This window comes from Pongo abelii, chromosome 13, assembly GCF_028885655.2.
Source record: "Pongo abelii isolate AG06213 chromosome 13, NHGRI_mPonAbe1-v2.0_pri, whole genome shotgun sequence".
NCBI lineage: Eukaryota > Metazoa > Chordata > Mammalia > Primates > Hominidae > Pongo > Pongo abelii.
The window spans coordinates 25233302-25244306 of NC_071998.2; positions in this window are offsets into that span (position 1 = coordinate 25233302).

Consider the following 11005-nt stretch of genomic DNA (forward strand, 5'->3'; position numbering starts at 1 on the left):
ATGAAAATTGATTTTTTAAATTAAATTTTATTTATTTTTTCCACATGTTTCAAAGTCAGTCACATAATTCAAAATTCTAAAGGTACAAAAAAAAAAAATACACTGACGTTTTCCTTCCTTCTCAGTCTCTCAACCATCCAGTTTCCCCACAAGCAACAGTGTTGACATTTTCCTGCAAATTTGCAGGTATATTTTATGCCTATTTCATGTTCTCCTACCTTTTTCCTCTACCTGTAGTAGTTAACCATACTTACTATAAGTGGTAACTCAGTATAGTTTAAATTGCATCTCTCTTATTATGAATGAAGTTGATTATGCTTTCTGATGTCTGGAGACATTTGTATTTCATTTCTTGTGGAGTGATAGTTTTTGTTCATTTTTTTCTATTGCATTTTCAGACTTTTTTTCTTACTGATTAGTAGGAGTTCTTTTATACTAAGGAATTTACCCTTTCTCTGTGATATGAGCTGTAAACCCTGTTTCCCCATTTTGTTGGCTTTCATTCATGTTGGGTTTTGCCATGTAAGATCTTTGATTTTTTTCTTAGTCAAGTTTATCATTCTTTTCTTTTATGGTTTCTGGATTTTTATTGCAATTAGGCTTTTCCCCCTCCAAGATTATAAAGCAATTATTCCATAATTTCTTCCAGTACTTTTATGATATCAGTTTTTATGCTTAAATCTTTTGTCCATTTGGAATTTATTCTGGTGGTTGTGATTTCTATCGTTGTGATTTCTATCGTTGTGATTTCTTTATAATTTGGTCTTGAAGTTACTCCCTTGAGAGTGGTTAAAAGCAAAGATAGAACTCTCTAGGAGAGCCCTGAGTAGGGAGAAAGTTAGGTTTGGGTGAGACACAATGAGGAGGTAAAGCCAGAGGGCATGAAACAGAAGAAATGTATTACTCACAGGTCAGAGAGGCCACAGACGCTGACAGGAGGCCTACAGGAGTCTGCAGGTGCTAGGAAGCTCAACCAGTGGGCAGGGAGTGGGTGCTTTTATTAATATCCGTGGGTGTTATTCCTTGGGCTTTCCCACAACGTTTATGGATTAGCTAATTTAAAGAAAACACACACGAAGGGGGACCTCATTTACATGACTCTGGTGTTGACCATTGGGATTTATTGTGGTCAGCAGCTGTGGGGTGTGTTGAGTTTTAGGTCAGTGAGATGAGGAACAAGTGGGCTATTTCACAAACAACCATACAGGAAGGGAAAGTTTTAACTAGGCCAAAGGTAATTGGGTATGACTAGTTTCAAATAATATGTCAAGACTAAAAATGGATGCTGTTAAGTATGGATCTAACTTTATTTTTGTCTCAGTGGCTAACTCATATCCCAGTTCTATGCATTTACATGACTCATATTTTTCCCCCTGACTCCAGGTGCCTGTATATATTGGATCCATTTCTGGACATTGGATCCATATTCTATCCCACTGAGCTATTGATCTGGCCATGTGACAGTACTATGCAGTTTTAGTTCTTATATTTTTATAATATGTTTTGACATCTGGTGGTGACAGCTCCCCCCTTTATTTCATCACTATTTCTGTTTGTTGCTTCTTCCATCTAAACATTAGAATCATCTTGACTAGTTAAAACAATCCTGTTTGTATTTTTAATTTGTATTTTATTAAATAGAGAGACTTGGCATATTATAACAGAGTCTTAGGACTGTATTATTAGAATGGAAAGGGCTTGATAAAGAAGGGGAAGAGAATAGATTACCCCCAATGTATTCACAGGAAATATTGAAATGTAATCAGACCTGGCATGGTGGCTCATGCCTGTAATCCTAGCACTTTGGGAGGCCAAGGCAGGAGGATTACTTGAACCCAGGAGTTTGAGACCAGCCTGGGAACATAGTGAGACCTTGTCTCTACCAAAACAAATAAACAAACAAACAAAAAAGAAGAGGGTCCCTGTCTCTACTAAAAATACAAAATTTAGCTGGATGTGGTGGCACACACCTGTAGTCCCAGCTACTCAGGAGGCTGAGGCAGGAGAATCGCTTGAACCCGGGAGGCGGAGGTTGCAGTGAGCCAAGATTATGCTGCTGCACTCCCGCCTGGTGACAGAGTTAGACTCCGTCTCAAAAAAAAAAAAAGAGGGACTTGCTGGGAGAAACTGGTGCTATAAGAACATCAGTCTGGGCTTCAAGACACCCAAAGAGGCCATTGAGGGAACCTATGTGGACAAGAAATGTCCCTTCACTGGTAATGTCTCCATCTGAAGGCAGATCCTGTCTGGTGAGGGGTCCAAGATGAAGATGGAGAGGACCACTGTCATCCACTAGGATTATCTCTGCTACATGTACAAGTACAGTTGCTCCAAGAAGTGCCACAAGAATGTGTCCATAAGCCTGTCCTCCTGCTTCAGGGAAGTCTAGGTTGGCATATCATCATGGTGGTTGAGTGCTAGTCCCTGAGCAAGACTCTGTACTGCAGTGTGCTCAAGTCACCAAGACTGCCAGCACCAAGAAGCAATTCCAGAAGTTTTGAGACTGGATGTCTGCCCACTTCCCAAAATGAAATAAAGTTATTTTCTCATTAAAAAAAAGTTTGATAAACACTGTCTGCTGTATTGTCCCTTGGAGATTTACAATGAACAGTAGCCAGTAAAGACTTTGAGACATTGCAGAGGAAAGATACCTAATTACCTCTGTTTACTATGTGGCTTCCCAAACGTGTTTCACCCTGGAGCCCTCTCTCCAAATACTCTCTCTTAATATTACGCAGTACACTCAGGAAAGCTCAGTTTGGAGACCTTCAGGGCCAACTGCAGGTATTTGAAAGAGATTTTCTGAATGTAAGGTCCTTCCAATGCTGACATTCATTGATTCTAAGGATTAATGAGCTAAGAATCTAGGAAACAGTACTTGGAAAGTTATTACTGAATCCTTAAGTGCATCCCCTGTGGGACAACAGGTGATCAAATACCATTTTCTATTTTCCACTATTATACTCCTATGTGAATTCACTAAAATGGAATAAACTTGCATGTTTCATGCCGTTTATTCATTCGCTTGGCTCTTATGAAGTGCCTACTATGTGCTGGACCCTGCCTGGTCCTCTTTCATGAGTGAGGAGGGGCCTCTACACCAGGGCAAGGGGGCCTGGGAAACTGAGCCTCTGGGCTCCCCTCTTGCCTCATAATTCCTCCTCTTCATGTTCACTTTGAGGTATATTTTTCTAAGAGCAATCCCCCTGGAAACTGTCTTGTTCCGTGTGGGAAAATTATCATCCTGGGCCTCTGGCAACAAGCACTATTTGTGTTCCTGGATGTGATTGTGACGTAGCAGTCTGACTGCAGGCAGGATGAAGCAGCAGGAAAAAGAGACAGAAATTCCTGCAAGTGGTAGGGCCTCAATTTAAAACACAGATATTTCATTGATATCATTTACAAATGAAAAAGGCACAAAGGTAACTGAAGAAAAGTGCAGAAAAAGAGCAAGTGTTCCTGTGCTTTTCAAAATCATCTTCAGCTGGGTGCGGTGGCTCATGCCTGCAATCCCAGCACTTAGGGAGGCCAAGGCAGGCAGATTGCTTGAGCCCAGGAGTTTGAGGCTAGCCTGGGCAACTGGGGAAACCCTCTCTACAAAAAATACAAAAATCAGCTAGGCTTGGTGGTGCGTGCCTGTAGTTCCAGCTACTTGGGACGCTGAGGTAGGAGGATCGCTTGAGCCTGGGAGGTGGAGGTTGCAGTGAGCTGTGATCACGCTGCTGTACTCCAGCTTGGGCAACAGAGCAAGACCCTGTCTCAAAACAAAATAAAACAAAATTATCTTCTTTGGCAGTAATCTTCCTCTATTATGAAATCTCCTTGAAATAAGTACAAGGAAAATGATTAGAGGCAGCATCACACAGAGGCTATGCATCTGGCTTGACTAGCTGGGTGACTCAACGCTAAAACTCCTCTTGGCCCTGAGATGCTGGAATAACAACCTTTACCAAAGACTTCAGATCTCATATGGTCAACATTAATTGCAATGCAAAGTTTGTCTTTGGTTTTGATGTGCTTCCATGTTCTTGATATGAATTTATAAATGTGTGTGTGTGTGTGTGTGTGTGTGTGTGTGTGTGTTTGTGTGTGGTGGTTCTCCAGAAAAGAGGTAGCTTCTCTTATCAAAAGAGATTCTGGACAGATTAAAAATAGCAGATGACTACCATCTTTATGATGCTGTCTCAGGGTCAGCCATGTAGCCAGGGGGAGGGAGAGGGAAGTGGGTCACTCTCTACTCCTCTTCTACCTGCTTCAACCATAGCATCTTTGTTGTTGCTTTTTAAAAATTCTGTTTTGCATACTGAGGTTCTATATTAGGTGTAGTTTGAAGAAAGTGATTTGTCATTTGCTGCTAAATCAGAATACTTAGAAACCACAAACTTTAGCTCTCTCAGTTTGTAAACAGTCTCAGAAACGTTATGTAATTTTTCTCATAGTCACACAGCTATTAATAGTTGGTAGAGGCCGGCACAGTGGCTCACGCCTGTAATCCCAGCACTTTGGGAGTCTGAGGCAGGCAGATCATGAGGTCAAGAGATCGAGACCATCCTGGCCAACATGGCGAAACCCAGTCTCTACTAAAAGTACAAAAATTTGCTGGGCATGGTGGCGTGCACCTGTTGTCCCAGCTACTCGGGAGGCTGAGAATCAAGTGATTCTCCTATCACTTGAACCTGGGAAGTAGAGGTTGCAGTGAGCCAAGATCGTGCCACTGCACTCCAGCCTGGCAACAGACTGTCTCAAAAAAAGAAAGAAAAAAATTGTTGGTGGAAAAATTGGGATGCTGCTGCCAGAGGCATTTTGCCAACCAACATATTTTGAAGCTTGATTGTGTATAAGGTCCTGTACAAGGCACTGCATAGAAATACAAAGATGACTATCTCACAGCACTCATAGTAATTTAGGGAAGATATGAAAAACATACACGAAAGAATTCATAGGAAAAAATGTGTGGCAGTCTGTATTTTCTGAAAACGTCTACAGCAAAATTTCTGTAGAACTTTGCCATTCTTCATTAAGAAGTGGAATCTATTTCCCCTGCCCTTGAACCTGGGCAGGCTTGGGAAGCTCCAGCCAAATAAATGCAGCAGAACTGGTAAGGCTAAATTAAAAGAGGCAATACAGTTCTCACACGGCACACATTCTCTCTCTCTTAAGATGTTCAGCCTCGGAACGTAACCACCTTGCTGTGAGAAAGCCCAAACCATCTCGTACAGAGAGACCACATGGAGAGGCACATGTGGAAAGGAACTGAGGCCACAAGCCGACAGCCAGCATCGACTGCCAGGCACGGAGAGTGAGTCTTCAGATGAATCCAGCCTCAGCGTAGAGTCTTTCGTCTCAGCCCCAGACACTATGGAGCAGGGACAAGCCATCCCCACTGTGTCCCACCCACATTCCTGATCCACAGATCTATGAGCACAATAAATAGTTGCTTTATGGCAGAGAAACTGGAACAGAGTGATTCTATCTGGGTGTTCATGGACAGTGTAATGAACTGTGGGAGCAAGTGCTGTGAACTGCCCGGAATGTTTTCCTCCCACCTGCTTTCTGGTGTAACAGTCCAGCCTCCTTGGCCTGGCTAATGATAATACTCTATTCCCTTGGGCTCTGTGGTTAGGGCAGGGATAAGCACATGACCCAAACAGGGCTCATCAGAGTCTTTCCTGGGATGATAAATGAACAATGACAGAGAAGGGGGAGGGTGTCTTATATTTCTGAGCCTTTTGGGCTGGGGGAGATAATGTGAAATGAAAGAGTTAGAGAGAAAATTCTAGTTGCATTAATCCCTAGGGTTCCTGCAGCCATTCCTCAGAACATGTAGGCCACCCCAGTATTCTTTCCAACCACTGAAACTAATACATTTTCTTTTACATAGGTTAGATTTCTGTCCCTTTCCTCTAAGAACTCTGCCTGATTTAAAGGCTTTGTGGAGAATATGGCATTTGAACAGGGCCTTGGATGATGGTAGGGTATTGACATTCTGACATGGGGAAGGGGTTTTGGAATGAGGGGACCGTGTCCATGGAGGCAGAGCAGCACAGCAGCTGAAAGCATTAACTGCAAATGCCAGCTCCACTTCTTACTTAGAGAACTTGGACTTTACCTCATCAGACTGCAGTTTTCTCAACTGTTAAATAAAATAGCATCTAAGACATGGAGTTATTGTTAGGATTAAGAGACACCCATAACCCATATTAGCTCTGAGTGTGGTACATGTTGTTTAGTTGGTGCCTACCGTGCAGGACACGGCATCTGGATGAGGAGCAGCACATGGCAGGAGTCTGGCTGAGAAAAAGCTGGTTCAAGAAATGGAGTTGGATTATGGGGACCTGGAATTCTCGACTGTGTTAGGTGCAGGGAGGAGCCATGGGCGTTTTATTAGCAGAAATGAACAGAGATGTAAATACGTGTGCCTCCCATATTGAAATTGAGTTTCGATAACAGAAATTCCATTTCAATGCAGCTTCAGCAGTATAGCCTTGCTAGTATACATAGCATATTTCAATGTAGTTGTGAGTGAGGTTTGTTCCAAAAGTACATGGACCCAGATGACAGATGTTCTCCATTCTCTGCACCTGGAAGCACAGGCTCTGCTTTTACTCCGTGAAGATGTGACCTGGATGCATATGTCAGTTTCTCTTTGATTACCATGAAGGACTGACTCATACGGAAGCGTTGATGAGCAAATGTACACTCTATTAGAGGGTTTCATAGTGACAGTGTCAGTGCTGTATCAGATCTCAGCTCTACTTTTACTGTCTTGTGCTCTGCCCCTGCCCCTGTGGCTTCTCACACTCAGCATCTGCAACTCTTCTTCAGAGGGCTGCCCTCAGGCTATTGGAGCCCCTTTTCCTCCATAAAAGGGAGCTGGAAGTGCTTAGGAATTTATTCCCCTCCCCTCCTCATCGTTGTCCCATGGTAGTGTGACTATATGAAAGCCCAGCTCTTTTACCTCTGGTTGGGACAACTCTAAGGTGAAACTCACCCTCCTGACTTCCCTGATGTGATCAGACTGAAGGTCTTGACTGTGATCAAACTTTTGTTTGACTTTTTATCCTTCTCTGTCTTGTTTTCCCCACTCCTTCACTCATCTCCCTTGGGAGCACATCCTTAATCAACCCCCTGCACATGGGCTTGGGATCCACTTCTGGGAAACAGTTTTCTAGGGCAGGTGGAAGGAGGAGTTTACTTACGTACATCCTATAGGAAATAACTTCAAAATCACCTTAGACATCTCAGCTCGCCTACTCTGCTAAGGTATAAAATTTTCCATCTTTCCCTTCTTGTGTACAAAACCTCACTTTATTGATTCATACCTCTCTCCCTGCATCCTCCATTCCTAGTTGCAAATTCTCATCCCTTTATTTTGCAGAACAGCTCTACCTCAGCAATCGTCCAAACAGCCAAGGCATGACACTTACAGAACTTTGAAATCAGCAGGACTATCTCTCCTTAGCAGTTTAGAGACCATCTTTTATCATAAGATCGTGCATCTTGGGATCTTACCCTTACTTAATCTGGGTGACTTACCAACGTATTCACGTACCATGTTCCCTCCGAGAGGAATTATTTTACCAGCTGGGCTAATAACATTTTTACCCTCCCATTTTAAATGTCTGTTTGTTTGCATCTATCCATCACCTGATCCATTCATCCATCCATCCATCTATCCATCCAACTCTGTCTCTATTTATCTGTCTGTCTAAATAGGACAGTATAAATATTTTCTCACTAGTCTGCAACATGTATTTCCTAGGCATTAGATTTATCCACACTTCAAAAAAGGGGGTCGCTGGAATGATTTGAAAATCGAAAAGCTTTTTCGGGGTGGAAGAAGAGCTTTGTAAGCAGGAAAGTATGGAATGGACAGAAGGGCTGGCATGGAGTTTCCAAGTTGTTTTATCCCCAGACCCTGCAGCTGAGATCTGTATGGCCTGTTTGTTTTCACCGCCCCAGAAGTTCTGCTCCAAGCAACTTGATCTAAACCTACTGCAGCATGGTTCTAAGACCTTTCATGGGAAGCTGACGGCTGCTGGTGCAAACTAATGAGTATTTTCAGACACAAAGCCTCCAATTGAGTTTATGAAGTAATTTATTAGGCTCCTACTGCAGTGAGCACACACCGTTCCTGCTCAGAATGGACTAATTAAAAACTTCCCTACCATGTACAATTTCAACTGTGCTAGAAAAAAAGGAACAATACCTCAGTGGTAATTTTTCATAAAAAGGAATTGATAACAATTTCTAAAAAAAATTAGTGGGAGCCTTATATTGCTTAAATAGACAAAACTATCATCTGTGTGTTTTGGTGTTTAATTCGGAGTGCTATTGTCGGTGCAGAATAGATCTAATTTCCCACCTCTAACTCTGATGGATGCTTTCCCTGAGTTTAACTGAAACAAAAGTAAGAGTCAGTATTCCTAGTTGTAGAGAACAACTGAGATGAAAGGTGATTTCATTTTGGGGGTGATGATGGTCGTATAACCCCAACAGCCCTAGATGTTCTGGGCTCAGGAGTCCTTTAATAGCCAAATATCCAACATCTGAGCCACTAGTATTCTACCAAGATAGCCTCTCCAGGGTACCCTGGGAACTTCTCAGGAACCTTACACATTTCAAAATTCACCCAGGTTGTTGCTTGTCACCTTGGCCTGACATCAGGTCTCTAACTGCAGTGACTTTTTATCTATGTTAAAACTCAGACTGTTATAAATGACCTGGATACTGTTTTATCCAAACAAGAATGTTAAAACAATTTTTACCAAGCCTCTGGCATCCCCATTCACATTTGCCCACTGCATGACACTGAGATCTCTAGAGCCTTATGCAGCCCATTCTGGACCTGTTTGAGAACCACACCTGCATCTTGATGATTCAAAACCAGAAAAGTAACAAAAGTAAAAAGAGGTTTTACGATCCATTTTGAACCATTCAGAAACTTGGGAAAAACTTCCCATTCTCCGTACTGTATCTACTCTTTTCACTTTCAGTTTGGGGAACACTCACTGACTTTTCTTAAGAAACTTGATTGTCTAGGATAAATAGCTAATGCATGCAGGGCTTAATACATAGGTGATGGGTTGATAGGTGCAGCAAACCACCATGGCACACATTTACCTGTGCAACACACCTGCACATCCTGCACATATATCCCGGAACTTAAAAAATAAAATTAAATTTAAAGAAATAAATGATTTTTAAAATAAAATAAATCATTTAAACAGCAAAAAAAAAAAAAAAAAGAAAAAGAAAAAGAAAGAAACTTGATTCTCCTTTGCCTGGTGCGTAATAAACTCAGCTTCAATTTGAAACTACATTGGTAGTCTTTGTGTTGATTCAGTGACAGTGGACACTGGTTGGTGTATTAATTAGCCAAATCTCAACTAAGATGGGGCTGGTACATTTAAAAAAGCTTTACTGAAGAATGGGGTAACAGGAGGAATGACACATGAAGTCATGGTGCCGTAAAGCTGGACACCACGTGTGTCTTTTCTCTAGTCCTCTGGTCATGCTCTTCCACAGGGAACCCCTCCTGGTCCTGGATCCCCTCACAACCACCCTGAGGCCTTGCAGGGGCTCATTGGCTTCCCTACAATAGGAGTGCTTTTACAAGTTCCCACCTATCACAGATCCAGAGCCCCACTCCACTAACACCCAGGGGAACACTCCATTTCTCCTCATCTCGGTCTACCGCCAGTCTCCCAGTAGTATAGTAATCCTGGGGATGCCTCTGTATCATGGATAAAGACTACCCTTACATTCCATGCAGAGCAGTTGAGCCCTGATTGCCTCTAAAAACTTTCCATTGCAATTGAAGATGATAGCCTCATGTTTGCATAAGGGGTCATTAAAGTTTTCCAGACATAAGAAACAATGTTCCCTAAGAGGTGAATCTAAGCCTCCATTTTTAAAGAACTAGAAAAACTGTTGATTTTTTTTAAATCCCTCTCCCTCCCTCCTGTCCTCTCCTTTTCTCTTTCTCCAGCCCACCACCCCCGCCCAACACACGCACACTTTGGAGTCTAGTTGAGAGCATCTATTTATACCTACAAAGACGCATTTGCTTGTACCACGTGCCAGGCACAGTACCCAGAACAGAGGAGGCAGAGAGAAATAATCCTTGCCCTCAGGAAGCTCATGGTGTAATAGGGGATCCCCAGTGACAATTGGGGGATAAGAACAATAGAAGGCTGGGTGTGGTGGCACATGCCTATAATCCTGGAGGATTGCTCCCAGGAGTTTGAGCACCCTGGGCCATATGGTGAGACATCGTCTTTACAAAAAATAAAATTAGCCAGGTGTACTGGTATGTGCCTGTAGTCCCAACTACTAGGGAGGACAAGGTGGGAGGATTGCTTGAGCCCCAGGAGGTTGAGGCTGAGTTCGTGCCACTGCACTCCAGCCTGGGCAACAGAGCGGGACCCTGTCTCATATAAAAACAAAGCAAAACAAAACAAAATAGAACAATAGAAAATTGGCATATAAGATGCAGAAACAACAAGGAGCAGGTAAGTCAGAAAAGGCTTCCAGGAAGAGGCTGCCTATGAGCGAGTTTTGAAGCACAAATAAGAATTATTTGAATTATAAGAAGTTATGAGATGGATGAAGTGGGGAAAGATTTCAGGCAGTGGAAACAAAGGCAAAGATATGGCAGGAAGAAATAGGATGCTACTAATTACTAGGGTTGGGTAAGCCTAAAGTGCAGATTCAATGCAGGGGGAGTGGGAGGGTCTGAACCCTCTAAGGATGCTGGATTTTATTTCACAGATGATGAGGAAAACTTGAAGCATTTTCGTAGGGTGGTGGTGACATGATCAGAGTCGTGTTTTAGATCCCACGGACAGAACCTCCACTTCCGGTCGGAGGCTGTTCAACTGCAGGCGAGGATACCAATCAGAGAAATAGTCCAAGTGAGAGGCACGGAGGCCTCAGTCGTGGCTGCAGGAAAGAAAGGGAAAAAAGAGTTGTGAGGACTCTTTGAGAGGTTCAATCAGTGGGA